This window comes from Lepisma saccharinum, chromosome 8 (assembly GCF_977018435.1).
Source record: "Lepisma saccharinum chromosome 8, izLepSacc3.1, whole genome shotgun sequence".
NCBI classification, from domain to species: domain Eukaryota; kingdom Metazoa; phylum Arthropoda; class Insecta; order Zygentoma; family Lepismatidae; genus Lepisma; species Lepisma saccharinum.
Genome location: NC_139236.1, coordinates 60589667 through 60602674, shown reverse-complemented (window position 1 = coordinate 60602674; position 13008 = coordinate 60589667).

Genomic DNA, 13008 nt, shown 5'->3' with positions numbered 1-13008 from the left:
TTCATGGCAGATCTGCAATTCCCAAACCACTCGTGACTGTTGACCATGCTGCTAGACGGAGACAGTGGTGCAACGCCCATAAAAACTGGACAATGGAGCATGCCATGTTTCAAGATGACAGAGCCCATGTTCATACAGCTCACATCGTCCAGGACTGGTTTGATGAGCACGAAGATGAAGTGTCACATCTGCCATGACCTCCAGCAATCGCCAGACCTCAATATTATTGAGCCCCTGTGATCGGTTTTGGAGACCAAGGTGCGAGCCCACTACCCACCACCATCGTCTCTACAACAACTTGAAGCTGCTTTGGAGGAAGAATGGTACAACATCCCTTTGACAACCATACGCGACCTGTATTTGTCCATTCCACGTCGACTGCAGGCCGTTCTGCATGCCAAAGGTGGTCCTACTCAATATTAATAAAGGTAATGTGCATTTCTGCAGTTGTTTCCATATTTTGTCCATCCCCTGTACATCATCTTCTAGCACTTTGGCCCATTTTCCATTCACTTTCTTCTTTCCTCCTTTACTACTGTTCTTGCCTCTTTCTTCTTTTCCATGTACTCTTTTCGTGCATTTTGCAATTTAACTTTAAACCATTTTCTAAATGCATCATTTTTGTTTTTCACTGCCTCTAGTTTTTTATTCCACCATGGTGTTTTTCTTCTTTAAACAAAATACAGTGGATACAAATTAATTTGTGAAAATAATGTAAATGTCATTTACCAGAAAATATTCAGCTCTACTACATTAATAAACAATTTACATCACATTTATTAGAAGAGCTGTGTAGCAAAAAAAAAAATGACAAATGAACAGATAGACCATAAAGTCTATAGTTGCATTTTTTTTAAACTTACTAACACTGTTTGATGAGGACATGTGGAAGTGATAACTCTACTAAAAAAAAAAAAAATGTGTTAAATAACAATGAAATACCATTGAATGTTCTCAAGGTTCAGTACACACCTATTTCGATCTATAAGAGCTGTCGAACTTTGGGAGTTCTCTACTCTGAATGTTGGTTGTAACCATTTACGTCTTGTCCATTTTGGTCCACATTTAGTGAGAGAGTTCTATGTACACATGGTCATCTGGAGGATTTAGTGGAAGGTGTTGAGGAAGATCTTTTTTTAATCTCAAAAGAGTGCTGCCCTCTCAAAAGTCATTGATTTGGAATTACTGCATTCCTGTACGAATCTTACTTGCAAATGTCAATCCCTTATAACAGTTCAAAGTACTGTGTGATGTATAATTTGACACTTTTAAGGAGGAGACTGCCCTTTCTCTTCCGGATGAATATGAATACATAATAGCTGTTAAAAGTACACTTATTTATCTAGTTTTTCATTGCTCCTGAATGTCCCCTTTTCCCTGATATCATCTCTGAAATGATAAATAACACAATTTCAAATGGACAAGATGAAATAATTAACAAATATTGTCTATAGAGGTGTGTGGGATCCTAAAATATTTTTACCAGGAGCAGGAAAGAAATTCCTGAGAAATGACTTGGGCCTCCCTGATAGTGCAGTGGTAGCATCATTGCCTTGTAATCAAGGAGTCCCGGGTTTGATACCTTGTGATGGCACATAGTGGTTCGGATCCCACCTTAAACTGTAGGTCCAGTCCCATTTAGCCTTACTGTGCATAAAGTGGACTTAAAACACCAACTCAATCAATTGAGAAATGACTCCTATTTTCAGGTTCCCAAAGAACCAGGAAATTTCAAATGGTCATGTATTAAAAGTGCTGCTCTTTCAAAGTTTATGCCCTTTAAGTATTGGAAATTTCTTGGATATTGCAGTATCCATCAACGTCTGAAAAATTTACATTTCATACATCCTTAATTCTGAAAAAAATAATTCTCCCTTGCAAAGAGCATGAATACAGTGTTACTACAGCTTTTCAAGCAAGACCTATTCTCATTCACCTGATGTTTGTAGCCACCAAAACTAAAAGATGCACCACCTAGAGAGAAGAGTATTTCACTTTTGGCACACAGTCGTAGCCCAATTCCCAGCCTTCGATGTGTGAGGTCAAAAACATGCCAAAGAACACCAGATATTCTAGCCTTCATGGTGGAGTGATCAGTGTAACACACAAAGATGTCACACTCACAGGTCCCAGGTTCGAATCCAATCGCATGTATTTGTCTCACATTTCATTATTCATCCTCTCTGCGGCAATTAATCTAAGAGGTAGAAAAGCAACATACAATTATCAAAATACAACACCAGACATGTCTGCCTAATCCAGCAGTGGCGAAGCGTGCTGTCTCTGGAAGGGTAGGCACAAGACGGAGCAGGGTTTGGGGGGAGGGGAAGATGTGATTTTTTTTAACAGTAGTATGTTAAAATATAGCCCCTAGAAAATAAAAGATAACATATTGCCTGAATCTCGTCTACTTAAGTCGGGATAGTGATTGTAAAGGATAATGTAGTGATTAACAATCTCGCCTTATAATCAAGAAGTAGAAGGTTCGATTCCTCCTGGAGGCATTGGTTCAGATTCTACTTTAATCTAGTCTCGATTAGATATCTGAGAATAAAGGCGCTTCTGTCTCGAAGGTCAGAAAACAGTGACAATGAGACTCGATGTTCTGACCACGCGTCACCCAATGAAAAAGCCGTTCTGTCAGGCCCTAGCCATCTTACATTTGTTAGATTAAAGCTGCTCGTAAAAATTATTTGCTACTTCAATAACAGTATTGTAAATGTTTCTCGCATTACAGAAATGGTTGGTTCACTTGATCGTCACTTAGCGTTTATTTCTTTTTAATGCTGACCTCCGCGGCAGATTGGTTATAACAGCGTGCTACGACAAGGGCCTCAGGTTCGAATTCCCACCTGGGCATAAGTGTTCTTCGTGAGTGTCCCTTCGTCAATGTCATCATATTATCGCTCATTCTCATCTTCCTAATTAGCCAAAAATGGCAGAAAGCCAAGTAAAATAAACTAAATCTATCAATCAATTATTTCTTTTTAACTTTTTTATGCATATAATTCTTCTTCAACAGGCGACTTTTTTTAAAAAAATATAATATGATTTAGAAAATGATGAAATGCTATTTGAGAACACGGACTGTGTAACACACCGACCAGAAAATTTCAGTAACATGGATTTTCTCTATACGTTTGCATTGTACGTACTTTGCCCCATTTTAAAAGTAGCGCTTTATCAGTTATGTCACTAATCATGAAAGGAAATTTCGTCTCAATATCCCTTTCCTCAAAGAAATAAAATACTTTCCCTCTCTGAATCGAGATTGGTGTGGGGCACATCCAGCAGCTAACACTTCGCGAAAAGCGGTTCCTCAAAAAAGCTGAAAGCACCAAATTTAACACTGGTAACCAACCAACTTGCATGCATTATTTGCAGTTAGAATTCTAATAATGCCTACTTTGATAGGTTAGGAGGCCAGGCTTAGAGGTGTTAGCAACACATTTTCGCTACATGTTAGCAGCCGGGTGTGCTCCGCTCCCGGCACAGCTCTGAATCTTCCATGGAAACACTGCTTCAACAAGCTCTGTACGTCCACTGCCTGCTTCGTCACGCGCTCGTACACTATCGGCACTCTTCGGAAGTCAGGGAGAGGGGGTGAGAGAGAGAAAAGAGGCCGGCCTCTCAGGTTACATTACAGGCGAATGCACCCCTGAAATTATGCTTTCCCGCACGAATCACATAGGTTGTTATGGAATCCAGCTGAGGCACTCTCGGGCGGGCCTCGCTGAATGCTCAGATACGGTTCGAGGCAGGGTTGCAAACTTGCGGTAATTATCGGAAGACCAAGAATTTCAGTTTTCTTTTATTAAGCGTCGTTTAATGAAATTTATAAGTAATAAAATAATCCGTTATAGACAAATATATTAGGGTAGGCCCGGCCTCCGGGCCTCATAGGGCGCTTCGCCACTGTAATCCAGGTATGCCCAGAAGATTGTGTCATTAAGCATGCTGCTTCATAGAAATTTGGGAATGATAAAAATAATTAATCCCTAACAATACTATAATAAAATAGCATAAAATTATTTTACATGATAAAAATGTATCTACCACTTCTATTTATCTTTACTCAAAAATGGGAGGTTGATTTTTTATTTTAATGCATACGAATGTATTGCAAAAGAGGCTTTCAATCTTGCTCATTTATACCATCTATTCTTTAAAAATATTTTTAATGAAAATGAGAAAGCACAAGGTAGGAGTCTTAAGTCAGTTTCGTATGGTACTTAGCCGAGTCCTGAAATCAGTTCAGGATAAATCTATAGCTTCTATACTTCAGGCTCGTGTTTGAGTTTATCTGTCCTCGGATTAGTCAAAATGGTCCTTAAAAACATCCTCAAGCCTATTCAACTATACCACTCAACAATAGAGGAGATCACTCTCAACCTTAAACAGGAGAAAGAACTAGATTGAGTTTTGGTTTTTAGGCCCACTTTTTGCACAAAAAGGCTAATCGGGACTGGGCCTACTGTTTAAAATGAGATTCGAACCTTCGAAACATTATGTGCCTCAACTGGCATCAAACCCGAAGAAGAACTAAATGTTTGACTGTTCATTTTAAGTCCTAAATATTAAGGACTGAGGTAAGTACTGTGTGAGACTGACTTTCACAGTATCTCACTTTCAGGATTAGCTCATGAAATATTTATCTTCAGCTATCTTAAAATCTGTTACAAGCTAAGAACTTTAAAGCACGTATCTTACCATATAACCTAACAAACACTTGGTTCTAGTGTTATCCTACTTCAAATTAAGCCGCCGTTTACATTGTAAACTTTAATCCTTGATCTTGTAGTTAACAACTCTATCTGTACCTGTTCCATTGTTTTCCCTCTTGTTTTCGGAATGAAAATTATAACAAACAATGTTGCCAGTGCACAAAAACCTGCGAAAATTCAGAAAGGAGTGTGTGGGCCACCAACAGCTATAAAGTACAAAAACAATTTTGTTACAAAAAAGACAAGTCTCCAATTGAAGCCAACAGCATTTCCTAAATCTCTGACATCTGTAGGCATAATTTCCGCTCTAACGACAAACGGCAGTGGCCCAAAACATAATGAGAATGAAATCGTGTATGTAACTATGCATAACAAAGGTATTAACTCATAATTGTTCGTGTCAGTTGATCGAAAGTAGTACAGCGTTAAAATTCAATGAAAAGTAAACAAAAAGAGAATTATAATAGAGAATTGCTATTGAATGTGATTAAAAATTGCGACTTTGATACATAAAATAATAGTTGGATATTGAACACGCCCAGTTTTGAACTTTAATATAATGAACGTCGCTCCAGCGGGAGAAACGAAAAACAATAGTTTTTAAATTTTTATTAGCCTCTCATAATTCTTGGATTTATAATACAAAATATGTAAATTAATTGTAATGATGTTTATATTGTGATGCTATAAGACACTTGCTTGCACTTCAGACTAAGGAACAAAAATCCGATTTTGTAAGACGTCTGAAAAAATTTGGTTATAGGCCCCTCAGATATTGTATGCCTCCAGGCAATGCACCCACCTGGGGCCGACCCTGTTCACAGGCATCTGAAAAGGATCATATAATATCTGCGCTTCTGGAGGTAATGGAAATAAGTGATTAGACAATGCTTTATCGATTTTCGTAAGCCAATGTAGCTCAGTCGTTAGGACTACCATACAGAGACCCGGGTTCGATCCGCAGCGGAGGAGAATCGGGATTTTTTCCCACCTGTTCAAGCGACTCCGGCGCCCACCCAGCGTCGTATAAAGTGGGTACCTGTAGGAAACTCGGGGAAGGGGGGGGGGGGGGTAAAGGTGGCCTGGGCATGGTGCTGATCACATCACCTTCGGCAGTGATCCATTTGCGGGGCCGTAACTTGTAACATCCTTCTCGCCTCACTTTGTCCATCGGCATAGGCATAGACACAGGCTTAGGACTTACGTATCTCTCTCTCACACGAGATACCGTCGTTACAAGATTACCCATAATGCTAACCTTTTCTCCAGTGGTGGTATGAGGCTCTATTACACTCAGGGTTCGGGTATATGTGGCCGCCCAAAAGCTTGACCAGAGCGATACGCAGGATAGACTTTAACATATAAAATTTTATTTAACAACGAAGTTCAGAAACAAACAAAGAAAGGTTATACAAAGGATAAACTTAGTCTATTCCTAATTTACCTAGATACATAGGAATTCCAACGTTTACATTTTTGAAACTAGTTACTAAGGTATCTCCTAAAACAGTAATTCATAATTTTTTACAACGCTGTTGGACGATGGTGGGGGGGGGGGGGGAAGAAAGGAGTAAAGGGAAACTGATATAGTCACTTCTCTCACCCGAGGGTAGTGTGTGTCCTTGGCGTGCCAAGTTCACTTCTCTCGTCCTGAGACGGAGCTTAACATCTCTCATCCGAAGATGGAGCGGATTCTCTGACTCGTGGACAGAGTCCAGCCTCATCTCTCGTCCGGAGACGGAGCTCAGCTTCTCTCATCCGAAGATGGAGCCCTTACTACTCTTGGTTCGAGGGATGCGGCGGAGTGAGATTCCTTTGAGGTGCTTGGTCTCTCGCCGGAGCGGAGCGCACATCCTCTCGCCCGAAAGCGGAGTCCTTCATCTGTGGTGTTTGGTCTCTCGCCGAAGCGGAGCACACCTTGTCATCTGCGGTGCTTGGACTCTCGCGTTTGCGAAGCGCACCTTCTCTCATCCGAAGATGGAGCGGAACTTCCTTCTTGGTGTTTGGTCTCTCGCCGTAGCGGAGCACACTTTCTCTCGCCCGCAGGCGGAGTCTAACTGACTCGCCCAGTGTTGCCAATCTCCGAATGCAGGATTTCCCTTTTACCAGTGTAAAATTTCCCTTTTCCGACCTAAATTTCCCTCGATTTTCAAAACACATCTGAAGCTGTATCTTTGTATTACTATAACTGTTAATCAGGACCGTATATAAGAGTGTTTAGTGGGTTCAAACCCCCATTGAATAAAATAGTAGAAACTGATCATAGTTTCATAATATAATTATCCTAAAAAAACATTTGAATTTTAAAATAAAACACTAATGTATTGAAAAAATCCCCAAACCAAAAACAATTTCGTCTGCGGAGCAATGATTGTCGGACTTTGAAACCCACCCATTGTCAAAGCTTAGCTAGGGGCCTGCTGTTAATATTTTTCTTTTGACGCCTGTTTTGCCTGAGGAACAAACTTTATTATTATTATTATTATTATTATCATTATTATTATTAAATATTTATGAAAATCATAAAGCTATGCACCTACACTTACACTCGTTACCTTAAACTGGTTGTAGCCAGCCTTTGAACTGCTGGTCTTCCTGCCACTCAATACGAATTTTTTTCACATGTTTCCGAGATATATTTTCATCCCCAGATAAATCCCCATGACGTTTTCTAACCTTTTTGGGAGTTGCAGGTAGCTTCCTATCAGTTACCTCTTCCATTCTCCTTGCAACGACACAGGACACACAAAGTCACACACACAGCCACTTAGACACGTTCTGAAATGATGGATGGAATAAGAAAAAAAGTTGAAAATCGCGCCCCAAATTCTTTCCAGGTGCAGCGCGGCTCGTGCCTTGAGGCCTTTCTAGGAAACGCGACAAATATAAGACTGACCGGTCAAGGTCATCTATAACAGGGAGAAAGAAAGCTTACTGAAAAGTGTCACTGTTGCTAACTATTCATTTGGAAAAAGTACACGCTGAAAGTAAATATTTTCGAACTTTTAAAATAACGAAAATGTGAGTTTAAATTTCCCTGTTTTTTAGCTATTTTTCATTAAATTTCCCTTTTCCCTTTTCACCCTCAAATTTCCCTGTGCCGAGGGAAATTTCCCTGCTTTTGGCATCACTGGACTCGCCAGCTAAGCTTTGGCCTTTATATAGGGTCTGCGACGCTAGCGAAGACGGGTGGAGAAGTGATAAACTAATAAAAGTATATTTCTAAAATAAGTTTCCCAAAATAGAGGTGGAACTCATCTTTGAGATTTAGATAAATCTCAAATTCTTATATTCTTAGAATGTTCATGAAAATAGAGGTGCGACTCGTATAATTTGTGACGAGACGGGTTCGTTACAATATCCATACGCCTTCATGATGTGTTTCCCCTCTTTCTTTCAGTTTCTCTTGTTCTCTCTTTTCTTTCTCTTTCTCTCTCTCCGCCCTTTCTACGTTTGTGTTTATTTTTTTGTCTCTGCCACTTTCCATTCACTTATTTTTTCGTTTCTCTCTCGCCTTCTGTTTCACTCCTTTACCATCTTTTCCTCTTTCCTTTGTTTCCAAACAGCCATGGAGAGATATTCAAAGCAACCCCTGAACACAGCAACAGCTGAAGTTGATTCGAAACGATTCTAAAAGCTTACGAACACTATACGACGCACGGTTTTAGAAGCGATATCGGGCGGAACCTGACTGTCCAAGTCCCATGCATTTCCGTCGCCTACAGCCGGAGATATCGTTTCTCGAAGAAACAAGGGAAACAGCGCGTCTCTATACACACAAACAATGACCCTTCGTTTTCCTTCAGTGTTCCGTCTGTTTTTTTTTTATTTGCCACCTTGTTAACCCTGCTGAGTTGTGTTTTGGTAAAGCTATGGGTGTCAAATTCGGCTGAATATGAACAATGGCCCTTCATTGCCGTGGGCGTTTACGAACATTGCGAGTGTGAGTCACTTTCAGTTCAGCGTTTTCGTAAGAAGAGCGGTGTAAGATAATTGTACTCGTACGCCACGAAGAACAGTTGTGAGCGTGATTCAATATGGCCCTTATTGATTGAATAAATGTTGGTTTATTTTACTTCGCTTTTCTGCTACCTTTGGCTAATCGCAAAGATGAGGATGGATGATGATATGATGAAATTGATGAAGGGACACTTAAACACCTATGCCCGGGCCGGAATTCGAACCCGGGACCCCTCGCGTCGTAGCGCGCTGTGAATTCCAGCCCTTATGTTCGATAGTTGTGCAATAGTGTGTGTTCCGCGAGTGTTACTTAATAATTTCGCGCCGGCCCCCATGGTGGAGTGGTTAGCATATCGCGCTACGACGCCAGGGATCCCGGGTTCAAATCCCGGCCTGGGCATGGATTTTGTGAATGTCCATCCATCAATTTCATCATATCATCACTCATTCCCATCTTCGCAATTAGCCAAAAGTGACAGAAAAGTTAAATAAAATAAAGTAAAGCAAATCAAATTAATAATTTCGCTCTCGGAACCTATTACAAGTATAGTACAGGCACCAAGGGTAAAATATTACGTTCACAAGACAGAAATCTTAATTTTAAACTGTATTCTTGCTTCAAGGAATTGGCGTCGAAAGAAGTGCGTGCTGAAACAATGTTTTCTCCGTGTCGAGAACTTACGGCTAAAGCGTGTGGTGTCTGTGTGCATACTGTGTTACGTATTATAAAACAGGGTAACGTATCTACCACAGAAATCGGTAAACTCCTATTGAAATCTTCTGGGAAACATGCCAGAAAACAGAAACGAGTGTGATGATGATGGTCTTGCAGTTCCTCTATAATAAATACCTTCAAACTTAATTCAGGTACGAGTTTCTCTTACATGCTGCAGTGATATGATATAATCCTGTGTAGAATTCTATACTGTATATTTCATTGTACTCAAATATCACGTGCATGCAATATATATGTATAAAAAGCTGAATATTGGACACGGCGAAATCTCGGCGTTTCCTTTCCGCTAGCAGTAGGTTTGGCAGCAGCGCGACAGCACTGGCTGGGTATTGGCTGAACTCATGTTCCTTCTAAAAGCGTACGTCGTACGACGCACGTTTTTAGAAGCGATATCGGGCGGAGCTACTGAGAGCGTGTCCTTGGCGACCAGCCAATGGCAGGAGTGCAACGTTGTACAGTTAGGAAACTGCGGCGCTCAAGTTAAAAGCCGTGTTCTGTATTTTTTCTTGCGCGCAAGAAGTTTTCATGAAACTCGCCACTTTAAGGTTAATCATAAGATGGAGAACAACATTTTGAACCTGACTGTCCAAGTCCCATGAATTTCTGTCGCCTACAGCCGGAGTAATCGTTTCTTGAAGAAGCACGGGAAACAGTATGTCTCAACACACACGCACAAAATAACCCTTTCATTTTGCTTCCGTCTGTTTTTTTCGTTGCCCCCATGTTGACCCCGCTGAGTTGTTGTGTCTTGGTAAAGCTATAGGTGTCAAATTCGGCTGAATATACACAATGACCTTTGATTGTCGTGGGCGTTCACGAACATTGCGAGTCATTTAAGTCAGTTTGAGTTCAGCGTTTTCCTAACAAGGGCGCGGTGTAACTCGCACGCTACGAAGAATAGTTGTGAGAGGATTCAATACAGCCCTTATTGATTGATTGATTTGATTTATTTTACTTCGCTTTTCTGCCACTTTTGGCTAATCGCGAAGATGAGGATGGGTGATAATATGATGAAATTGATGAAGGGACAGAAACACCTATGCCCGGGCCGGGATTCGAACCCGAGAACCCTGGCGTCGTAGCGCGCTGTGCAATACAGCCCTTATGTTCGATAATTGTGCAATAGTGTGTGTTCCGTGAGTGTTATTAAATAATGTCGCGCCGGACACCATGGTGCATTGGTTAGCATATCGCGCTACGACGCCAGGGGTCCCGGGTTCGAGTTCCGGCCTGGACATGGATGTTTATGAATGTCCATTCATCAATTTCATTATATCACTCATTCCCATCTTCGCAATTAGCCAAAAGTGACAGAAAAGCAAAGTAAAACAAATCAAATTAATACGCGTAAATGTCGCTCTCCAAACCTAGTACCAGCAGTACAGGCACCAAGGGTAAAATATTACGTTCACAAGACAGACATTTTAGTTCAAAGTGTATTCTTACTTCACGGAATTTGCGTCGGAAGAAGTGCGTGCTGAATCAATGTTTTCTCATAGTCGAGAACTTACGGCTAAAACGTGTGGTGTATGGTGCTACTGTGTTGCGTATTATAAAACAGGTTAAAGTATCTACCACAGAAATAGGTGAACCATTATTTAAGTCTCCTGGGAAACAGGACAGAAAACAGAAACGAGAGTGATGATGATGACCTTGCAGTTCCTCTACAATAAATACCTTGAAACTTCTTTCAGGTACGAGTTTCTCTTACATACTGCAGTGATATGATATAATCCTGTGTAGAATTCTTCACTACATATTTCATTGTTCTCAAATATCACGTGCATGCATTATGTATAAAATGTTGAATATTGGACACAACGAATTCTCTGTGTTCCCCTTCCGCTAGCAGTTGGTTTGGCAGCATCGCAAGAGCGCTGGCTGCCTATTGGCTGAACTCATGTTCCTTCTAAAAGCGTACACCGATAATAAGTGTCTTTTCCCCGTATTAAGTGACATAAATAGCCAATGTTTTGACGCGCCCATTATTTTAAAAATTAATCAATTATTTTTTTCATTCTCTTGTATATTTGTTACTCGTCACTCAGTTTTGATGGAAATTTTAATTTCTGAGGAGTATTTCGTAAAATTCCACCCTTGAAGCTCTGAAAATTGCTAGAAAATCTGGAAATAGTGGATTTTACAATATGCTTTATTTGTGTACTTATGGTGTTTAAGTAAGTTTGGTATGACAACAGCAAGTTCAAAATGTGGAACAATATGTATTTTTTAAAAAAAATCGAGGCCTTTTCTTTATAATATTCTCTTCACAAAATATATATATAGTGTGGGTGTCATGTGTAATATACCACTGGAATTAACAATTTTTTTCCTTAAAATTGAAGCTTTAGTACTGCAAGTTTTTAACGGTAACACGAAAATAATTGCATGAGCCCTGAAGATGTGGGGAATCCTTTTTACACCGTTTGGAAAAGTATTAGTCGTAACGTAACGAAATTGTAGGTTTCATTGGTATCGACTGGATTGCGGTACACGGTGACTACTGTAACTCAGTGAATGTTGCTGCAAGAATGTTGGTATAAGAGCGCTTGCACACGTGCCGATCTTTTGTCGAAGTCGTCGTAGGTGAGGACACCGACATTTGCGCAGTTCTCATTAATATCTTTGGGAGAGCGCACGAAGTGATGGACAAAGCCTGAAACACAGATGCCTCCTGTGTTGCTTCAAAACAACTTCCCCCTTGACACAGCTGAAATTTATGGCTTGCATCTGTCCTCTTTTTCATTACCTGAGGCGCAAAAGGGGGAAGTGATTCGACAGCCGATTTGTCGAGGGGAGCTCCGGCTGCATACCGACTCTTCGATGGTCCTGTCAGGAAATTTGTTCTGTAGTGCCACGTGTGCATCTGTGCCATTAACCCCCGTGTGTTTATGGTGCTGTTCATATCGATGTAGGAGACGCCGCCGATTTTATCGGTGCGTGTGCAAACGCTCTTAAGGTGTAGACAGAAAATAAACAAAAGCAACCAACCCACTGTCACGTTAAATCGAAAATGTCTCTAAGAACTGTATTCTTTCATTTTAGGATCTCGGGTCAATCCACAACTATGATGAAACCAATCAGATGGCCCACAGTCCAATCCCACGGTAAGTACCATATCTTACCATGTTTGCATTGCGTGCGTTCTTCTTACAGCTACCATGTCAACGTCACCCATAATCTTAATGTGCATAATCCGATAACCGTAATTTGCGCAGAAAGGACCGATATAGTAAGTGAGTAAACTCGGGAGTGGCTGGTGTCGGACCTGTTTGCTTCACCTAGCATCAGGTAGCCAGCGCCGCGTCTCTTGGTGAGGACCGTCTCACAGCACAGGGCAGGGCATCTTTCCACCAATGGGATGAAAGCAGAGGATTGAAGCTAGGTGAAGGATGACCCAAGTTGCCGGAGTAAGGTAGGTGCAGAACTTTCATTTTCCCAATTTTCCTATATATGTATGCCCTTTGATGTATTCGTAGGGAGTTCCTGTAATGTATTGGAAGACTGGAAACTGGGAATTATTGTTTGTTTGTGACGCGTTACTTCGTATGTTGAAGAGCAAGCAGCCAGGAAAAGGATAGATTTTTA